The sequence below is a fragment of the Nestor notabilis genome, unplaced genomic scaffold (genome assembly GCF_000696875.1).
Source record: "Nestor notabilis isolate BGI_N333 unplaced genomic scaffold, ASM69687v1 scaffold12051, whole genome shotgun sequence".
NCBI classification, from domain to species: Eukaryota; Metazoa; Chordata; class Aves; order Psittaciformes; family Psittacidae; genus Nestor; species Nestor notabilis.
In genome coordinates, this window is record NW_009913392.1 from 62,396 (window position 1) to 85,022 (window position 22,627).

At 34.8% G+C, this 22,627-nt stretch overlaps 1 protein-coding gene across 1 annotated transcript in view; it reads left to right on the forward strand.

The window, feature by feature from the left end:
- LOC104412452 (chromosome unknown open reading frame, human C15orf41) overlaps positions 1-22,627 on the forward strand; it is a gene marked incomplete at its 5' end in the record, with an annotated part of 96,653 nt that overhangs the window by 54,083 nt on the left and 19,943 nt on the right. The gene's annotated exons all lie outside the window — the stretch shown is intronic.

A 22,627-nucleotide genomic window follows, 5' to 3' on the forward strand; every position in this document is an offset into this window, starting at 1 on the left:
GTCCTTTAGGTTAAGTGATCAGATACAACGTAAGATCTACAATTGTATTGAGACAGTAACTTGCAGCAAATCCAGTGAAGGGCCACAAGCACGGTGAAGGGATTAGTGTATCTTTCACATGAGGAGAGGGTGAGAGACCTCCAACTGTTTAGTGGCGAGAAGAGCAGGATCAGGGGAGATCTTACCAGTACACATACCTGATGGGAGTAAGTAATATGAAGCCCGTCTCTTCTCAGTGATGCCCAGTGAGAGGACAAGAGGCAGTGGACACAAATTAAAAAGTATAGGAAAATTTATTGAAATGTATGAAAAATCTTTCTTACTGTGAGAGCTATCAAACCCTGGAGCAGGCTGTCTGGAGAGATTGTAAAGTTTTCATTATTGGAGATGCTCAAAACCCAACTAGGCAAAGCCTTGAGCAACTATCTCTAATTCACGCTGCTTTGAGCAGGACTAGACAATCTCTAGAGGTCCATTTTTACCTCAGTTATTCAGTGTTTGTCTGTGATTTTATTTATCATTATTTTTATCAGTATTACTTTTTTTTTTTTTTTTTTGAAGTCACGGGCTCAATGTTGAAATAAATGGAAGGGAAATCTGAAGAGCTGTAGTCCAGTAGACTGTGCTATTACATTTGCTGTCAGATTTCCGATAAGGAAATCTTTTATTCAATATTCAGGGTGGGATAGAAAATTAGGCTGTAGAAATGGGGGAAAAAACTATCTAGTTGTTAATGTTCTTCTGAAAACTAAGAAGTACTAAGCACCAATATAATATAAAACAAAATAAGAGCTTAAATAGTAAGAATATGAGGAATAATAGAAGGAAAGTAGTAAAAGGGAAGTTTTATAAATCTTGTAGGTCTGAAGTTTGGGGATCAGCTCACGGAAGAGTACACAACTGCGGACATACAAAATTAGCAATAACTGCCAACAGATCATAATATGTTAAAGGTTGTAATCTTTTGAAAGAAGTTGTTTGGCTTTCCTGTTGGCCCTCCTATCAACTTTAACCTCCAACCTTCTCCAGCATGTATCATTACAAATAAAACCGCTGAGGTTTGACAAGAGGATATAAAGTCACTAGGCCATCGCACAGAGATCTCTACATGATTTTCTTAATGAACACTGCTTTAAGTCAGGGTTTTTAATAAGAAGTCATAAACACTCATATCACTTTAATTTTAATAATTACTGTTTTAACAAAGAAGAGGAGAAATATACATAGTAAATTATGTTTGACAACCAGAATTTGGTGGTTTTGTTATTGGTTTTCTTTGACCATTACAGGAATTGCTGTTCTTCATTTTAATGTATACTTTTTCATGCAAACTGCATATGATATTGATATAAACATGGCATTTGTGTACAGTGTTATAAATGAATTTTAGCTCTTGATTAAGGCAAACCAGATGACAAAAATTACTTACGTGTTTGTATTTACCAGTGTCAGAATAATAATCTTTAAATCTGTAGTCAACTCTGCTAATTTTAGCTTTTCTTTCTCTCTCATTTTTAACGTGACTTTACACAACACCTTTTAACAGTCTAGGAAGTATGCAGGCCATACTTCCTCCAAGTTTTTCTTTATTATATCTCTCCTGAAAGCTGCCTGTATAGTGCTTCCATTTTGCCAGGGAGCAGCCATCCACAGTATTAACGCTTGCGCCACACCTATTCTTATGAGCAACTGATCTCTGAACATAGTCTGTACCTTACTGAAACTGTATTGCAATCCCGAAGTTCTATTTCCTTCCAGTTCACAACCATACCAACTTAAAATTAGTGTGTTTTGTTTTGTAGGCTGCTATTTCCATGACAACTTTTGTGGTGATATATACTAATTCTCTTCATGTTTTTTGTTGCTCTTAGATTGTCATCTTTTCCACTCACCCGTACGTTTTCTTCGGAGTGATTACTTTACAGGTGTATAAGCAAACTCTTCTTTCTGAAGTTCTTCCTTTCCATGCCCAAATTCTGTTCTTGTATGAGCCATTCATATGTTCATTTCCAGACAGACTGTACTTTTTGTCAAAGTCTATTTCAATAATTAGAAAGTACCACTGTTTATTTGATGACATGCATAGGTCTTCAATTCTTAGTTATGTTTTCTATGGCTTTTTAGGCTTTCTTCACAAACTTAACTACCAGATACTGGTGGGCACCTTTTTTTCTTTCCTAAACAGTTTGAAGCACACTAATCAGGTCTCAATAGGCCACACATCTTGCCTTTTGATAAAACTTTTTAGGTGGTTTTCATGTATCTTCATTAAATAAAAGCTTGTCACATAAATGCTTTACTGTTGTAGATACAATATGCTGTTGTCTGTAATCTGAGCCTGTGTTTTTCATCTGTGCTTGGACTGTATCTAAGTGGTCTGTAGAATAGTTAAGGAAAACAAACCTTTTGTATGTCCCTTTATATTCATTATATATTTTGGAAAACTGCTATGCGTTTACAAATTGTAAGAGATAAATTCTGATCTATGCATCCTGGTGGAAAGCGTAGCAGACTACACTTACATTTCTGGTGCTACTTGCATTTTGGGAAACAGTGGATGTTGCTGTTTGTCAAACTGTACAGTATGTAAATTTTGTTAGATATTCCTGGAAGATTAAGGGCTGATCGAATAGGAATGAGGGAAAGCTTTTTAAAAGCTAAATCTAGTTTGTTATTTCTTTCTCTCAACAGGCCTTTCACCCTTTGAGAATCTTCAGGTGATATTACTTTTATTTTCCTCTGCAGGTGAAAACAATCAATGTGATGTCAGTCTGTGTTCGTTTACCATTCCCCTTAGCATTTAACCTCCGCCATCATCAGAGTGGACAGGAAACTGACTAGAAAGGTATAGGTGATTTTTACTTGAGGAGACAGGTAAGATGAGTTAGCAAATTAGTTGAAATATTAATAACTTTAAGCAAAAACTGCTGGTTTCTAGGATTCTTTCTTCTTTCAGTCCACATGTATTACATTCAGAAAACTGTAATATAGCGCACCAGCAAACCCAGAGTAGAAAAAAATAGCTTTGAGGTATTAAAATTTTTGCTGGTACTAGCAGAGATTTCTGATACTTTTTATGTAAACAGTGGTAGTTTTACCACATTGCTTATCAAAGCACATGGAAAAATGGTTACAGGATGGTCACAGCAGACAAGGGCACTATGAGAGGATAACCCATTATACTAATCTGTTGCATTTATTCACTGGAAACTGCTGTCTGGACACTTTCAGTGTAAGAATGTATTTGTGGTGGAAAAATACTGTAATCTCAGCATACTCAGTTAAGGCTTCAGTATTACCCTCAAGAAACAATGTATGTGGAAGCGGCAGAACTGAAATGTGAGTATAAAGTTATTAATTGAGGGGTGATTAAGATAGCATGTGTTATCCATAGGAGATGTTCAGAAAGCTTTGTAATGGGTACAATGGCAATGATTAGAAGAAGGAATGCTGATCCCTTCATGCATGAAATAGTTTATCCCACTATGGAGCCCAGAAAACTAATAAAGCTTCTGTGGACCAAAGCCGTAGAGGCTTATTTTGACCAGATTAAGACATTTTCTAGAAATGCTGTCCTTCTTTTTTTTTTCTTTTTGTTTTGCATGACTTGGGGAATGAGGGAACAAGCAGTTACATCAGAAAAGGCAAATAGTATAACGAGTTATTTTAGAGTTACTCTTAGCACAGTAGATCAGTTATCCTTGCCTTTTAAAAAAAGGCAAAATTTAACAGTATTTTAAATTATGAAAATAGTTAAATTGACTTTTTCTGGGTTTTTTTGCGATGAGTTTTAGTGACTCAAAATGCCTGTGATTCAGGAAATGTGAGCATAAATTAATCTGATGCTGATTAGAAACCTGGAAATATATCAGCAGAACATAAAGCAGCTACTGCACATATGGCTTGATAATGTCTGTAAATGTTTCTACATGAAACACACACATGAGGATTACAAAGATTCTTATTTTTTGAAATGTTTATACCATTTCAATCTACTCTTTTCTAGAAATGCTGTTCTATATTTTATCAAAAGAGCTTTTCAGAAAAGTAAATGCCATAAATACACCTTGTGATAGTAGACAATATGTAAACATTTCTCATATTTCTTGTATGTATACTATATATTTATTTCTTTCAAACCATAGTCACCAAAACTTTATTATGTAAATCTCATTGTTATTTGTACCAGAATGAAAAAAATATGCTATATAATTTAAAACCAGCATTGAATTGCTGCCATTTTGCACTGCATATGACTGCCAAGTTGAATGTTCAAAGAGTTCTTAATAAGGAGATAGCATTTGTTTTAACCTATCAATATATAATTCCTGAATAGTAGTGCCACATAATTGCTTTATCCCAGCAGAATAAGAAGTCTGCTGGCAAACTGAAAAATTGAAAGAAAACTTTAGTGGGGGCTAGAGGTCACAATTTCGGTTCCATGTCCTAAAATCAGTATTAAAAACTCTTCAGTGTTAATAAAGAAGTTTGTTAAGAAAGTGGAATAGGAGTCTACTGCTTTACCTCCTTTATATTTCAATTCTAGAGAAATCTCTACCTGCTGAAATTTAGTATGGCTCAGTATTCATTATCCAAGTATTCATAGGATTTACCTGAACTTCATCCCAACTAATGAGTCATTTTGTAAGGTAAGTTGATGTCCTGTCTGCCATTTTCATGAAAAAAAAAATGCAGGCAGCAATCCTGCTTCCTGGTACCTTTGCACATCATCATATACCTCATCTTTTTAACTAGGGCAAACTTGCATCATACAAAGATGAAATTTCAGGCTTTCAATATAAATGTTTCCAAGTATTTTTTAACAAGTAGAATTAAATAGAGGTAGAAAGGTATTATCCTTGTGTATCTGCTGACACACCTCTTCACATATTCATGGTTTTCATGTCTCACACCTTTTCTTTTTTCCTGTGGTTAATGAATGGGGTAATTCAACTGAGTTTTTAATGTTCTTCTTCAGGTGAAGAAATTCCACCTTCAGATATTATTTTTAGTTCTAGGTAATCCAGTTTCTTAAAGAGCAAGTCTGCAGAGAAAGAAACAGAAATAATTATGAAAAGAAAAAAGCCTTTATAACATGATTTTTAAAAATCCTTTTCCTACCGTTGTTTAGACTTTTGAAATACAGAACTTCTAATTTAGTTTTACAAACTACACAATTAAACACTGTGATTGTGTTACTGACTATCAAAGTTTACAGAAAATGAGAAGTATTTAAGCATAGTTTTACACCTATTTATGGTAGCAAAAAGAATTGCTCTAACACAAGATGAGATATAAATACTTACAAGATGTGAAAGACTTGTCAGAAAAAATCTCTAATTGCTTTGAATTAAAAATGGATTGAAAAGATATCTGTGAGATTGTATTTTGGGATTTTTGTTTTGTTACTGTTTTTGAAGCAGATTAGTTACTATCCAGAACAAAGGACAAAATTTGGAACAGTTGTTTTGTTATTGTTCTTCATTCTGTCATTGTTCTTCAATTTGATGATATAGTCATTTTTGTTACGTGAATATGCTTTTTAAAAATGTTATTTCCTCTAAGCAATATGAATTAAGAGTAAAATCTCAACCTTGCTTTTATATTTCATGTTCAGAGATGTTCTGTTACTGCATGAAGTGGCTTTGGAATGAACTATTTCCCTGCTCTATTACACATCATCTTAGTGTTCACTGTGTGTATTGAAACTACTTCTAGAAGTCCTAATAAAATGTGTTAGAAATTGCTATAGAACAGAACAAGAGATACCTTTCCTACAGAGTTTAATGTTCAAGTATAATACAAGAGTCAACATGTTTACAGTGCAGTGCAAAGAGGCAATAAGATAATATTGGTCAGCATAATATTCACTCATGTGAGTACATCAGCAGCCTGCTAAATTTTTCATGTGTTTTGACAGATGAGAGATTTAGAGGAAAATAACAGATTGCTTTTGTTAATGCTTTTTGAGAATTATTTCTAACCTTAAGAGGCAATTGAGGATAAAGGATAAAGGTGGTTTGCCAATTCAGAGTTGTATTTGACAGCTTGCTAGTGAATGGAGAGAGATGATAGAACCGTGAAAAGCATTTAGGTCTTCCTCTGTAATGGGTCTTCCACTTTCCAGGCACAAAGAAAGAAATTACATACTTAGTCACACAGTTTTTTTTCAAAATTGTTTTGGATGGAAGCGAGCAGTGCAGACTGCACTGATCAAGTTCATAGAAAGGTACTTTGCTGCAATACAGAGAGGAAATGAGCACTTTTAAGGAAATCTCATCTGTGTAGCTGAAATGAGAAAGTAGAAAATAAAGATACCCTGAAGAAAGAATTAGCCATATTTGAACATGGTGGATAGGAGGAGCTCCAGAGAGGACTCCAGATGGAGACTGATGTGAGGGCAATAGGTGTTCTTAATAGATGAGATGATCATGTTGACCACACTGATTAAGAAATAAGGGTGAGAAGAATAATGAGTGAAAAGCTCTGTTTAGAGGTGTTGGTAATTATCTAGTTATGAAATACATAGAATAAATTGTTGGGGTACAGGTATTGTCATTAGTTTGAACATCTGTGAGACACACCTGGGGGAAAGTGGATCTTGCCTGTCATCCCCATATGTTGCTGAGTTACACACCATGAAAAGGGGAGGACCCAAATGTAACTTTGAGAGATCCATTATGATTCTAGGTCTGTGTTTCCTTCTTGTGTATTTACCAGCATTGAAGTTTCCACCACTTTCAGTTTTTAAATGCACACCACATGCTCATAATAATTTAGCTGCTGGAGGATCTGACACCCACATCCCTAAAGGGGATGCTTAAGCAGAGTAACACTTCTTCAAGCACTCATGTGATGTTCTCAAGTTCATACTGCAAGATTCTACCCATAAATGCAAGGCAGATCTGCATTTAACAAGACCTGTTGCAATGCACTGAATCAGTAAGGTAGATGTACTCACTGAGGTTGCTCTTAAATTAGAGTTCTAAATAAGATGTAGAGAGGCTAAGCTCAAAGCTCTTGGGTACTCCCATGGAAAGCTGTAGAAGAGTTCTGAAAATCTTCTGTAAGACATGTAAGTCTAAAACAAAACCCTCAGATCTCAAATACCTGGCAGCGACAGCCCCACTTTCTGACTGAAGCCTTTCAGAAGCAGTTGGCCCCCATTTGTACCTGTGGAACCCAGGTATGGATACTGGCTTTTTTAATTGAAGTCATAGAAATTTGGTGGTTCAGATGCATGGAAAGCCCACTCAAGTAACAGTTCACAAAAGTAATTGAACTGTATACTTCTCTTAATGGGATGGTTTAATGTTCTAGTTGGTTAATTTGGAACAACTCTTATCTGCATATCAAAACTGCTACATACTGAAACTGCAACCTGTTGGTTAATAAATTTCTGAGCCTGGAGATTATGCTGGGCATAGAATGTGCAAGAGTAGCAAGAAAAATGTTCTACCAAAACCACACAGTCCATAGCCAGAATTTGAAGGTAATCATATTCTTCCTTTGAGAGATCTGGTCTGCAGGTAACAAGTCTTTTTGTTTACCATCCTATGTTGCAAGTACTGGTTTTGTTCTTTTCCCAGCCTCCACAATGGTAGTAGGAGGAGATTGTATTATGCTGTCATTTGAGAAGGTTCTAGGGATTTTTATTTTTATTCAGGTTTGTTTAACTCTTAGGTCTGAAGGCAGAGTGAGGGTTTGCAGTTATTTCAAAGAGCTAACAATCACAATCCTGATGCTTTACAGGTCAGTAGTTAAATATGCAAATTCCATTGACCTCATCAAATTCTCTATAAGAATATACCAGGCATAGTCTCGGAGAGAGTAACGGGTTTTCATTGTTACGTCAGCAAAAGATGCATGATACATTTTTTGTCCTTAATAGCAGAGTCATGTTTATGTGGTTTCTCAGTTCTTTGGGGCTTTGATAGAATCTTTTAACTCATTGTGACACAAACATCTTATCAACTCTGTGAGTTTATTATTGCTACTTTTACCAAGCAGTTCTACTAACTTGTTTCTCAGGTCAAGAAGAAACTTATAATGTTTTTAAAAATTTAAAGTACATGTTGGGTCTGTTACATAGACTGATCACTGTAATTTTTCTGTTGGAGATTTTAGAGCTTTTGCAGCTTTTAGATAGGTATATATCCTTAATGCAATTTAGAGCTTCAATTCCTAAAATTCTTTTTCTGTGTACATACAATGGGCAAAAAATATCACTTTTTAAGAGAGGAAAAAGTGTCTTCTGATCTTATGAAAAGCTTCAACTGGACATGAATTATATCCTGAGGAGTTCATGCTGTTAATAAAATGGAACAGCTAAATAACCTGCAAAAATGCTTACAGGTCATCATTCTGAAATACAAACTTAGAATATATGAAATTATATTGTGCAAGTAATGAAAATTTTAAAAAAGACAAAATTGGTAAAGGAAGGGGAAAAAGAGGGGGGGAAAGGAAGGTGTTGGGATAGTGAATATATGCATTGCTGTTTCTATCATCAACATGAATTTAAATCAGTCCTATTACAAAACTTGGCAGGAGTATGTGTGTGTTGTGAAAGCATAGTCAGCCTCTAAATTCAACGTAATTGACTCCTGTGATCTGTATATACTGCAGTCTGGCTATTTTATGCATATTAATCTCAGCAGAAGAAGGAAAACTGAGATTTTTTTTCAGTAATTACCTTTCTGTTCATGCTTTGAGGTGATGTTTTTGAAAGTTCCAAGTATAAGGCCCATTTATTAAAAGTTTAAAAACAATACTATTGTCAGTGTTTAAATATGGAAGGAACAAGGAACAGTTTTCACATGAAAAACAAATACATTTTTTCTTCACTTTCAAAATTAAACCAGAACAAAGACACACATCACTTCTACTTGCCCTGCAGCCTGTGCAGGATGTCTGGGGTAGAACAATAAATAGGGTGGAAAATGACAAATTTTGTATCATTCTCTAGATGAAATCGTTGCTTTGCTAGAGACAACGAGTAGTTAGCCAGTAACTATATTGGGCTGCAGTTTCACCTCTTGTGTCAGTGGCTCCTAGTGTAATCTTCCCTCCTCTGTGACAGATTTTTTGCAGACTTGGCTGCAGAGGTGCATAATGTTGTTCTTCAGAAATGTCTAATAGTCTAGTAATTGAAAAGTTCACAAGAAAGCTTTTAACGCAAACTTCTTAAAGTATAATAGGTGCAAAGAAAGTATGTGCATACTCTGGGATTGGGTGTTACTCATGGTCAGAGCTTTAAATTACAAATTCAACCTGATCATCTTGTGTTGAATAGGCAGATTCTAAACTTTGTTTTAAAAGTTTTAAAAGAACTATTTCATTGGAAATTCATTGTCTTACGAATCAACTGACAAAATTTTGTGTGTCTTTTGCAAAAGACTGGATGTTTAATGCAATAAAATTGCATCATCACACTTTAAATTTGAAATAATATTAATTTCATGAATCATATGTGTAACTTAAAGGTTACTGTGGTAACATTGTCATACATATTTCAAATAGTTTAGTAATTATCTAATAAACAGACTTAACTAATCATCAAAGTATGTATGCAAAGTAGGGTAAATCAATATTATGACAGTTTGTGGACCCAATTCAGCACACAGTGTTTGGTTTAAGTTCGTAACTGAAACTGTTTCTCACGATTTTTGTACTTAAGATGTTTATATACATATAGTGGAATTTCTGAATGTAACTATCAGAAGTGCTAATACATAAAACATTATTAACGGTGTCATTGAAACCTGACAATATGAAGATACACTGTCCCCATTCTCATCGTCTTTATTATATCGCTTGGTGGGGGCAACTCTTGGGGATGCATATTTTAATGCATCTAGAGATTTTTAAGGTTTAGATGAGATAGATGTTTAATTACAAAGATGCAGAATCAGCAGTATTGATTATGGTATAGGAAATCTTACAGAACTATGAGCTCTATTTTTGTCTTTTTCAGGGTAAAACTGTTGCAGGTTTGGGTGGAAGAGGGAATTTGCTTCTTAAGACATGTGAATACTCATATGCAGTTTTTAACCTGAAAGGCTAAACTGCTTTTCTGTTTTAAAATCTAAAGTTACAGGAGATACAACTTCAAAGTGAATCAGAGCTATGTTTATCCCTCTTATATGTCAGAGTTTAAGTGCAATGTTTTATGTATACAGTCATCATGACAGTTAAAAAGGCTATAAAGAAAAGCAATTATATAATTGCTTTAAAGAATTAAGTAGCACAGATAAAGGCTTTTAGAAACTACAGAGCAGTTTTAATAATTATATCACCTGAAGTCAAGCTGAAAAATTATGTCCTAATTATTTGCTAAGAGTAATTATCTATAAAGTTAGAAGCTTTGAAAGATTTTATGAGAGTGTGGGGGAATTCTTTGATTATTTTTTTTTTCCCACACACACTAAAACAATACCCCATCATTTTCTATTTTAGCAGTTTCCACAACTTAAACATTAAATTCTTATTGTTGCTTTCTGTTATATTAGTAGTGTGTGTTTTGCAATTCTAATCTTCACGTTTTTCTTTCTTTATCACCGAAGTAGGCCTTTTGAAGCCGGGGAATTTTTCATAGCAATATTGACAGTGTTCGCATTTGCATGATGACAGCCAAGGAATGGAGCAGTAATTTTTGAAATTGCAGATGTATTTAGAACACTGATAAAAGCTGAAGTATATTTTTGATGGATTGAAGTTAAGCATACATGATTTTTCCTGCTGTCAAAAGGCTCTGAATTTAGTGAATATTTGCCTGCTGTGAGAATGCAAGAATAACATCACAACCATCACCCGGGCACCCAAACCCTGCAATTTAATAGCTTTTTAGGTTCTTTCCTTTTTCTAAACAGCAATTAATATCATTTTAGTACCATTTTCTCGTTTCTGAAGTCGCTCATTGAATCGCTGTTTTGTTCATATTTGGCTTCAGCTCCTCTGCATAGTCATTAAAGTCCCAATTAATGTCACCTTTAGCTGAAGAGTACTCATTTTTATTGAGAAAATGACAGTTGCTGCCATGAGTAGTGCAGTGTAATATACATTAATTGCCCTGTAACACTGGTAATTACGAGTTTTTCAAGCCTCTCAGTAAACTGTCATGCCTAGACAAGACTGTGCTAAAATAGATTACTCATTAGGGAGACCTGTCCTGTTTTCTGGTGGGTTCTTAGTGTTGGTTTAAAAAAAAATCCTGAGTTTGAACAAATAGTTGCCAAAAGCAATTTCCTACAACAACATGTCTGTGTTCAGTTTTCCAGCCATCACTTAAGCCTGCGGTCAGCAAACAGACAGGGTGCTGTGGACTCTAGAGGTGTCAAGATTTCAATGTTTATATAGGTGGATCACAAGGATAAGCTTAGCAATTCGTAATTCAGTGCTTAATATGTTATTAAAGCTGCCTTTTTTCAGTGTTCTGTTTATGACAGGTCTACCTGACATTTTAGAAGAGCAGCCATTATCAGTGTTTTGTGCCCCAAAAGACTTTTAATGCAGTACTGTAGACTGTCCAGTGAGTTGGAATTACTGAATCCATTCTCAAATAATTCTTATGTAGGAACATCAGGGATTTATGTTGTGGATTATGTGGAATAATTATCAGATCTTTCAGGAGCTGTATGTCATTGCAAGATGTATTTTAAAAAATATAGAAAAAAATGTTGAAAAATTCTGTTAATATTGTGACCCCCTCTGAAAATGAGGCTTTAATATGTATGTTGTTAGAAGACCCACCTGCTGATTGACTCAGGATGTGGTGGAAAGCAAGTTCTTCATTTCAGAAGGAATATATTTCACTGTTTTCTCTTCCTGTCTCTCTCATATTTTATGTTTGTTTTTAAGGACAAAATAGTCTCCTTTAAAGCTTATTGTAGCACTGAACTGACAAAAGAAAACCTTTGTTTTATCTCTGTTATAACACCTGCTTTAGGCAATCTGCTCTTTCGTGCTCTCTCTAAATGAATTTTGTCACAGCCTTTCATATTCGTCTGTAGTGATGAGCTAATGAAAGTAGATAGTACAATTTGTGCTGGCCAGGTAGCAACTGCCCGCTTGCAGCTGAGGATAGTTTAAAGAAATAAATAAAATACAGTGTTGTATCACTGATTTATCCATTACATGACATTAATAGTGAGAAACCTTGGTGTGTTTATCTGTTTGTATTGGTGTGCATTTATCGAATTGTTTATGACAAGACTAATTGGGGTAATTGTAGACACTGAAATTACCTGTCAGCTATATGTAACCACACTCCCTTTCTTTCTGACAAATGATGACAACTGAGGGACCCCGTAGCATTACTCATGATGGCTTTTCGAGTGGTAATAAGGACAATAGGGGCCCTGGCTAATTTGACATGGACAGCCTTCACAACAAGAAGCCAGCTAAATGACTTGTCAGTAGGGGAAAGAAGTCAGAAAAGTAATGGAGTCCCCCATGGCGCTCTGACAGGGAGATGAGGCAATTTCAACGGAAAGTGAAAAGGCTTCAGTTTGTCAAGTATTTAGAACAATCGGAGAACAGCTAGAGGCTGGAACCTGACAATAAATTTGTGAACCATGGTAGCAGTTTCATATAGGTCAGTTATTTCCTAATGGCTCTGAAGCTTTCAGAGGTTTCTGCTTTCGTAGCATACTTCACATCAGCCAACTGGTGCTTTGTCACCTTAAATTTGTTCTTCACTTTACACAGTAGGAGTAATGGTTAAGGTTACAGAGGAACAGCAGTATAAGACAGCATGATTTGCAGATACCAATCTGTTGAAAAATAAATGAAAATTTAGATAGTAATAGTGTGATTGCATCCATTACAAGCTAGCTATGTTAACGTGTTGTTTATGATTTTGGCCCGCACCCTTTTTATGGGTAGGTACTTTATTTCTTGTGGAAAAAACTAGTAAAATATAAGCCCCTGTCCCTATCCTTTTGCCCTACTCTACATAGTTAAGATTTCTTAAGGTTCGTTTCCTACTGCTTGCTGTTGAAATGTATTCCAGTTCTACAGTTTTGACATCTATTGAGACACTGTAACTGATGACACAAAAGGAGAATTTGTGATTTTATTTTTTTTGAGTGCTCAGCAGAAGATAATGTTCTTAAAAAAAAAAAAAAAACAAAAAAAAAAACCACCAAACAAAAAACCCCCCCCAAAAAAAACAAGAAACCCACACCAAAAATGCAACCTCCTAGAATTAAATACCAGATCTGTGTCTCACTGATAGTAGGTCTTTTTATCTGTGGCTTCAGTAGTCTGTTAGGTTGTTGACGTTATTTATATCAATGGTTCTTAACTATTTATTCACATTGATGTAAAAAGTCAAAGTATGATTAAAGCACACTTCAGTACGACACTGTGCATTCTGAATTACTGACACAAGCTCCTGAATTCCTTTAAGTGTTTATGGATTGAGCACAGATTTAGTGAGAAGTATCAACTTGTCCTTTTGGCAGTGATTGTTTTGTTAGAAAATAGGATTGAATATATTCATTTTAATGTTTTATTTACAGTCTGATTCCTTCATTTTGCCAAATGTTCTGTTTCTTGAAGATTTTAAAGCTAGTTCAGCAACCGTTTGTTTGAGAACTGTGTGGATCCTAGCTCTTCTAATAAGTATTTCAAGATGTCTCATTGCATGACCAACATATTTCTTGACCTAGTCTTACTAAATTTAGTTACATAAACATTTTCTTCCTTCTTCTCGCTCATTTAAATGTATACCATAGAATTTTCTGTCTAGCTTAAAGGTCTTAGAATAGAAATTTTCTGTGCCATATTTAAAAAGTAAGACTGCTTTGTTGACATGAATCCTGCTCCCCCACCCCCATGAATTCTTCATAATTTTTTTTGAGCGTTATGCTCTTGCTCTTTCAGTCTTATCACTCAGATGTGAAGGAATCTTAATTTAGGACCGCCAGGAACTTGGTCTTTGATTCCCAGTACCTGAACATTTCAGAACTATATTTCATTTCTAGCGATTTTGTCAACGAAATACCTTGCTAAATTGAAGAATCTTGTCATTCTGAAAGTTGGGCCATTGAGTCCAAGGTTATAAATGTAGTTCCCTGCTCCACCAAAAAAAATCTAAAAAAAAAAAAAAACCCAAAAAAAAAACCACTCCAGACATGAGGTGATTATTTTAACATGTTATGTCCACACCTGAATCTCCTTTATTTTGTTTGCCTGTCATGCACATGTTAATCTAAGTTTGCCAAGTAATCCACCTAATTCTTCTCCAAGATGTTTGTCTAGCAGAACTAAAGAAATCATCAACATACGCTAAAATGTCTATTAATAAATGGCTCCATGGCTGGTGTCACTGCCACAGTTTGGGGTTTTTCAATAATGGGATGCCCTATGTGGCATCAGGCTTGCTGGCATCAGATGGGATTCGACTATTTTATGTTTCTGTGCATATCATGGTTTCATTGCTAGTAACCGCCTTCAGTAGTTCTCACTGACTTTTTTAGTTCATCTTACCTCATCTCAGCTTTCCAAGACATCTTTTTAGGGTCAGGGTTTTCTTTATCACCTCCTTTTCCTCCCTACATACCTCCATATGCTTTAATGTGCTTTAGCGCTTAAGTATTGTTATCCAGACCTTGATCAAAACAAGAAGCTGATACAGTCTATTTTCTCTCTCTGCTGTCTGCAGTCCAGCTGTATGACTCCTGCTGGGGTCAACAGTGGCATCCAAATAGTTGAAATTCCAGCTTCATTTATTCCTTTACTTTCTTGACATATTTATTTTAAGCAAAAATTTGATTAATTACTAAATACATTATTTGAAATGAGCAAATGTAAAAATGATAGACAAGTAATTAATTCATAGCAAAATATGGACAAATTCAAAGCTGGCAAAGCAAAGGCAGGCATGGCCCACAATCTTTTTAATGCCTGCTGTGTGAATCCTGGATGTTGTGTTACAGCTCACTATTTTATTTGGAAGCTGTATTTTTTGAGTAAAAATTTCATTTGTTGTTATATCCTTTCCATTTTGTGACCTGTTGCTCAAGAAACAGTATCTTAGTAAAAAATTAACAAACAACCTGAAGAAAGATAATTGAGTGTTCAGTGTTTAGGAAAATGTCTTTCTTTAAAAGAAAGATACCTTTGAAGTAGCTTTAAAAGTGTCTTAAAAGGGCAGTATTTCAATGGTACCATGAGTTTTGGAGACTGTTTCACAATGTAGTGGCTATACCTTGATCTTCTAATGTTGCTTGTTGAAAATTATCCCTCATAACACCCTTTCTATCTTTTCTTCAGTAAGAGATTTCATTACTAAGTTTGATTTAGGAGGTATTTTCAGTGTTTTTATCACATTTAGTTACTGGTCTTGGAGGAAGAGGATTTCTTAATTTTTCATTTCTTTCAAGGCAAATGTCTATTTATTGCAGAAGATGCTAGAGCTTTAGAGGGATGACAGAACTTATGTGTTGTGGCAAGAAGCATCTATTTGGGAAAGAATGAGGACACTTCAGTTCTGATTTAGGAAATAGAGTATTTCTTTATGCAGTAGATTAACGAAACATAAAAATCACAGGCTTAAAAAAATCATGATAGGACATTCTTTCTAAAAGTTGTATCTAGACTAAACGGAATAATATTTTTAGCAATTTGAATTCAATGGTTTTACTCTTCAGTAAACATAAAAAGGAAAATGCTGAGTGAATTCTGAGAGGCATTAAATAGATATATTAAGCTTTTGCACCTAATCTGACTGAAACAATGGATAGTATTTTTCCATTACCAGACCTTTGAATACTTGCCAAGCTCCTGTATTTCTATGTACTTATGACTTTTCATAAATGTTGTCATTATATAATGGTGCATAGATCTACGGTTAGTATATTTGAAAAGGTGACATAAAACTAGTGCAGAAAATATTTAAATGGAGCTTTAAGTTTTGGGGTTTGTTTGTTGGGTTTTTTAATTAAAGATATGCAGGAATAGTACAAATCGGTTTTTTGAACACCTGTCTCAGTCTCACTGAAGTATAACCAGTACAGCCAATGACAATCTCAGTTCCTTCATTGAGTACCCCTGGAATAGAAATACGGAACAGAATTGTTTATACCAAAACTGCAAACAGGTCTTGCATATCAATTCTATTTCTATTAAAGCAGATACTGCTGCATGGGTTTAGGGGATGTGTATGTCATAATTCTGAGTTGGCTTAAATATTAAGTCTTCCACAAATATAAAATCCTTTCCACCTATACTCTGTACATTACTTTGAATTCATGAAAGTATTGTGAATAATAGCAGATTATAGTTCTCATGGCTGCTAAATCAGATTTTTTAAGTTCACAACCATTAGGAAAATGTTCTGCTCTGTACTATTCCTTTATTAAATTGTGGAAGCAAATGTTTTTGCAGAAGTACAATACCATGTTCAATTCATAAATGCAGAGCTCCCTTACACAGAAAAATGTTTAAGACCTTTTGTACTGTGTAATGCTAAGTGCCCATTCTACATTCCTACAATGTATTTACTTTATTACAATGAAGCAGTCACTGCCTGTGTCATTAGCAGGTATAAATAAGTGATGAAAAATCTGGCATAAGTATGTAGGTTGAAATATAAGTAGCTTTATATAGAGAAATAAATATATTTAGATATGATTAAACTGCCTGTCACCAATGGTTTTGTATGTTTTCACTAACAATTTTAATTGCAAAAGAAATCCGAATTATGTGAACTGTGTTTGCCCAATAAGTAGTCTTAATATCCTCTCAGCCATCTATTCCAGTGAGTATAATAACTTCCATTTGCTTTCTCAGCATGGTCTTTCCTTTCTCTGAAAACTAAGGAAGTAGATTGACCGTGAATTTAATAGACAGTGGTACTCTAAAATCAGGAGAAGCATCTTCCAAATAGAAGGAAAAAACAGCAAAAGTCACTTCTTCTGTCTGGGCATCCAGTAGGAGATGGAAATTAAGCTAATATGTTCCATTCTTGACTATCAAGAAGAGATACAGTCTTTTTTAGTGGAAGGTAGTTTAACTTCTCTGTTTCCTCCTTTTAGTTTTTTTAATGTAGCATTGTCATCTTTGGCTCATCCAAATTCAGAAGTTTCTTTCCTACTCAAGTAGGAAAAAAAGGCAAGGGAGAAGCATATGTATGCCAGAAACTAGTTACCTAATTATTTTAAAGCTAGTTGAGATGGAAGAAATATATGAATATATGTAGATGCATTTATTGTTAGCGCATAGTTGTAAAATAGCAGTATGTAATCATCACCCATAGTAAGTGAAAATCTGCATAGGTATTACAAGCATCATCATTTTATTATCAAACATAAAATCTTAACAGTGACCCAAGATGTTGGTAGTAATTAGTAACTGGATCACTAGGTGTCTCTGTCAGTTTTACGCTCGATCATTCCATAATTATCAGAAAGGGTGGATGAATTTTGATTTCTAGAGTCCAGATTCATACGAAATATCTAGAATCATATATAAGTACCAGTAAAAGATGGCATGAAATAAATTAATCTGGTTAAATGATGGCATCTGTGAAAAGTCTGTCCTAGTTAATCTGTGTAGAGTTAAACTTCGTTCTGGCAGCTGGCAAAGCTTGTTACTCTAATAATTGGAAATAATCAATACAGGAACTATTGAAAATAATCAACTGCATTTAGGAATATTATTGATGAGCAAAATGCCATTTGCTATTTTTACTGCCCTTTATTGTATTCAGATTGTAATTTAACTATCTTCTAATTAGTTTTAACTTAGCTCAATTGGAAGTAGTAAAACCTACTTATCTAATAAGTGACACATGTCATAAAGAAACATACAACCTCCTTATTTCCCCTAGGTCAGTCATCCATGAACTAATTAACTGAATTTTTGTTTCCCCACTTTTTTAAAGAAAAGCAGTACAATTGAATTTGTCCTTTTCCCCCTTCCCAAAGCAAAACACAGAAACAAGCTTCCCTGCCCCTCAGCTGCATTCTTAACTGTTAAAATATCCTAAAGCACTCGATCACGTTGCGTTTTAATTTCCAAGCCATGTGTTGTATTAGTGAAGTGCACATGTTACTGATTTGAGCTGAAAGTTCTCAGTCTGTTTAGCAGAACACCAGGCTGGCACGAACAAGGTCCTTGCTAGGTCAGAGGCCTGAAGTTGACATCTTTCTTAAGTCTTACTTTTGTGAAAACTAGAAGCACGGGTCAGGGCAGCTAGCTGATGGCACTGCCTCTTACAACCACTGATTAGATTAGCTCAACATTTATCAACTACACACAGACTAACACTTAACCTTTTAACTGAAGAGTTTTGATGTATCCTTATTTTTTAATGAGGATGTTATTGTCCCAAAGTGTCGCTTAAAGCTTTAGTGCAGGCTTTTTCTCCCATTTAGCTGACTAACAGGCTTTAAATGCTTTTTAATTTGAAGTGCAATGTTTATGACTGTGCTTTGTTTCGAGGGCAAAGATTGAGAAATTTTGCTCTGGAACAGTTTATTCTAAATATTTCTATTGTATCTGTTCCATTAACCTAGAATTCAAGATGTAATTTATAGCTCACTTAAGTGCTAGATGGTTTTTATCCTAAACCATTAATGGAGAAATATTTACAATTGGCATTTTCCTTAGAAAAGGTGCAGAAACTTACTACTTTGGATTTACCTAATTACTTGTAACTCATTCTGAGTATGGACCCTTATCACTTTGGGTTTGAAAACTAGTTTGTATCTCTACAGGGAGCAAAGCTTCCCATGATTCTACATCTAGCAACCTGAATTCAAGGTTTACTTCTCTGCTGGAATTCAGGACCTATAAGGGATCTATTTTGCCAGTTACAAGTGTGGACATTTTAAAAGGCTGCAAAAAATACTGTCGCCAGTGACCTAAAATAATCCTGAACTTACAGATTGATTGGAAGATTTGTAGCTCTTGCTGTGAGAAACCAGCAAGCAGGCAGCAAAATACCAGGACTATAGCAAATGCAGGATTGTACAGTTTCGATGTAGGAAGCACTGAGATCTCAATACTATACTGAGGTGAGCCTCAGGTAGCTGGGGATTATAGTCACTGCAGATCTGAATTGGGGTCTTCCAATGCCCAGGAGTGGCTGAAACAAATGCCAATAGTGGCAAACTGTGACCTATCACTGTGGTATCAACAACCTAGATATAAAGCCAACTGAAATAACATTGTGAGTATTACCTAGTATATTATCTACAAACAGTATAATATCAACAGGGCAAAATAAAAGCAGTAAGTCATAAATAATAAAAAAAAAGGAATGTTTACTGAGTAGTAGTATGAGCTGTTGTCCACTGTGGTTTAGTTTTGTATTGCAAATCCTGACAGCCAGTTACCTTTACCATGAGCAGTTGGGGACAGAGCACCAGTTACTGTCCTTTGACTCCATGTGTGTTACTTTTTATTGCAAAGGTCAGTTAGATACAGATTTCCTTAGGACCTCTGTGTCAGGAGTCCGAGTTAGGTAGGAAGGACTTGATTAGCACATGGGGTGTGTGACCACATTTATGTATCGCCTACTGAAAATGCACTGTCAGCAATGAAGAGGACTGTCAGTGAGCTAGAATAGTATCTGCTGCTTCTACTCAAAAGGAAGTATTAAAAACTCCAGTGTGAGCAATTACTGTCTCTCATTACCTTCTAAATATCTGGAATGGGAATTTCCACAAAGGGAGGGAAGCCCAATTCAATAAACGGTTAGTTTGAAAAGTAGGTCTTCTTTTTCATTACTAACAATACTACCTCTTCCTACGTTAATGTAATGTCAGTAAAGACGCAGATGTGTGAAAGCGAAATAGAAAATGTACTGTACGGTTTCTGTTTTTAAATCCAAGTTTGTAAGCAGGACAGAGAACACGGAGAACACGAATGTTTTCTGGGGAAAAAAGAAAAAAAAAAGGTGGGGAGAAATTCCTGTTTATATGCTTCAGATTTTTTAAAACCATTTTCGAGAAGCAGCAGTATTTTCAGTCTGGTTTTCACCTGCCTTTAGACTCTGCATTTCAGCTGTATGCCCTAACTCCATCCTGGGTATTACATGGCAGACTACCATATCCATACCTGTGTAAGCAAAATGTTTTTCTTATGGTCCCACTAGTAAAAATAGTGATTTTGGAGCAGGATTCCAACATCTGGGGGTGGAAGGGTAGCCTGACAGCAGTAACTGAACAGATCAAGACACAACTTAATACAAAACATAAAAACTTTGTTAATCTAGAAAAGAAACAGCAGAAGAGGGACTTGCATTTTTTATTACTGAGTCTCATGTTATCTAGCCATACGTCAACAATTTATTTTCCTGCTTAAGTTAACCCTTTGATATAGCCAGATAACTTCAAGGCCCTATTTTGAATCAGTCGTGTTGTTTAAAGCAAGTACTGTTTCCTAAAAACATTTATTCCTAAAATTTAATTATACGCTCCTTAGAAAATGGTTAGACTTAACACTTACATCAGTCTCACTGTAGACAACAAAGTCAATTTGAATATCAGTTATTATATTTGAAAGTGGTTATTTTATTGTTGGCAGGTAAAATGAAAAACAGACGCATTTAGGTTTAGTCAAATTGTGGTTAGTGGAAATTAATATACCACTCTCTAAATAAATTGAAGCAGTTTGAAATTGCCCAGATCCTGGAAATTAGTAATCTTGTTGTATGAAAAACAAGCTCAGTATGATGAAAGCTGGGTTTAAAAACCATGGGTGTATTCTGTAGCTAACATAAAATGGTGGAGCTTCATTGTTGTCACTGTTGCTATCTAAAACATAAAGTGTAATGGTAAAAAAATATTACAGTAGTAATCAGCTTCTATAAGCTAACATTATTTTATCACATAGTAGGAAAACAAGACAAATTTACAGTGTTTTTATTGTAGTATACTCATTCAGGAAAAAAAAAAAAAACCTGGTTGAGTTTATATATTAAAGTAACTCAGCACTTGAGCTACTTTAATATAAATATATAAATAAACTTGAGTTTATATATTAAAGTAACTACTTCTCAGCACTTCCTCTTGCTATCAGTTAATTTTTTTAAAGTATTTTAAAGGTGGTAAGTTGTTGTAAGATTTATATAGCTTCCCATTCACAGAAACCGCACAAACCATAATAGTAAATACAGTATTTACCACTACAATATATCAGCGTTATCTTTAAGGTTGCATTCTGTTTCTATGAACACCAACTTTTATTTATGGTAGGTAGGACAGTGGGCACGTGCTTAATTCCAGGTGAATAGTGTTGATGGTTCTACAACATCTATGTTCTGTTACACGTGTGGAGTTTGTCTATATACTTCAGTATTTGAGGACAACCAACATAAGGTTGAAACTTTCAGAGATACTAAGACCATTTCATATTTCAATAGCTTAGATTGTCTACAAATCTGTCCTGCCAAATGAGGTAAATATGTGTACCAAGCCTCAAGCAAGACTTCTATTAGAGTGAATTTACTGGCTTGATTAAATGCATAGGATTTAGAAGATACTGAACAGTCTTATACTTTCCTCCTTAAAGTAACTAAAGTATTATCCTCAAAATTAAGCACTTTTAAGTGCTCGGTCACTTTCAGTACAGGAAAAAAAAAAAAGTGCAATCTGCAGTACATCATGTCTGTTTTGTCTTTATGTATCTAGGAGTAAGTGGGCTAAATATGAGCAGATACATCTGTTTTCTTTAGGTACATCAGAGGTTACACAGCTAGGAGAAAGCAGTCTAAACTTAAAGATTGTAATAGCACACAAATAATGTCTCTATCCATTCTTAAAATCAGACTAATAAATTAAGAGTCTTGGCCAGGAAAGTAGTGAAGTCCCAAACTGATCAGTGAAAGCAAAAAACTATTTTTTGGTGAACTTCAGTCAGTGTGAGAAAAGAAAAGAGTGGTTGGAGTTTTGCCAAGATGTAAATGTATTATAAAAATACCCATTTTAACAGTGCTTTCCACATTTTTTTATTCTTAGAAGTCAGTCATTCAGTAAGCATGCAGTTTTCTCTTTACTCAGCTCAGTGTCTTGATAAATTCAGTTTGTCCTGTCATAAAAGTTGTTACAATATTCATGTTGATTTTGCACATATGGAATGAACTCCTACACTGAAAATAAGTTGTACAATCTGCTTGGTTTTGAAAACAAAATGTAAAAAATACCCCAAAACAAATATTTTACATTCCTTTTATGCATTGTATTGAAGTCCTGATGAAACTAACTCTAAAAAGGAAGAATTTGTCCTCATAGAATTCAGTTAAATTCCATGAAACTATAATTAAAAGCAGTCACACTTCCCTCTGGGAAGGGCAGATTATTCCTATATATCCTGTACTTTTCCTTAATCAATTTAATAGATTTATACCTAATAAAGGGGGGGAGACCACAAAAAAACTTACTTAACACAGATTGTCCAGAAGGCAGAATTCATGGATTAGAAAGGAGGGGTAGTACAGAGAGTTGGTAGTGAAGTTACTCAAATCTCACTACATTTGCCTTGTCTTGAGGAAAAACAAAATTTAGCCAAGATTAATTTGGCATAGGACATCCCATCATGAGCATGCTCTGTCTCACCTATATATACATACATATTCAGATATATGTAAACATATATATAATTATGCTGCTTTTTA